The sequence below is a fragment of the Apaloderma vittatum genome, unplaced genomic scaffold, assembly GCF_000703405.1.
Source record: "Apaloderma vittatum isolate BGI_N311 unplaced genomic scaffold, ASM70340v1 scaffold33678, whole genome shotgun sequence".
Classification (NCBI taxonomy): domain Eukaryota; kingdom Metazoa; phylum Chordata; class Aves; order Trogoniformes; family Trogonidae; genus Apaloderma; species Apaloderma vittatum.
In genome coordinates this window covers 1-331 of record NW_009731823.1, presented here as the reverse complement: position 1 = coordinate 331, position 331 = coordinate 1, and positions in this window count along the sequence as shown.

Here is a 331-nt window from a genome sequence, read left to right as displayed (position 1 = left end):
CTGATGGTGGGCGCAGGGGAGTGAAACCTGCCTCCTTCGCCGCCGTGTGCCAACAGTTTTTGAGAGGGAGCAGCAAACCTGCGTAGGGGAAAAAAAAAAATATAAGATGAAATTTTATTTAATTAAGAACTCAGATCTCCAGCTTTCTGTGCGCATCTGCATCCTGCCAGGTTTTTTTGACGGGATGGTCCCAGTGTGAAGCGCTCTCGGAATATGTAAGCGGCCCAGGGGAGGGTCTGCGCGGAGGGGGGGAACCAGACACGCTTTGTTTATCCGCCGGCCGGGATGTGGATTGCGGGTAATCAGGCTGGCCCGGGGATGTGGAGTCGAG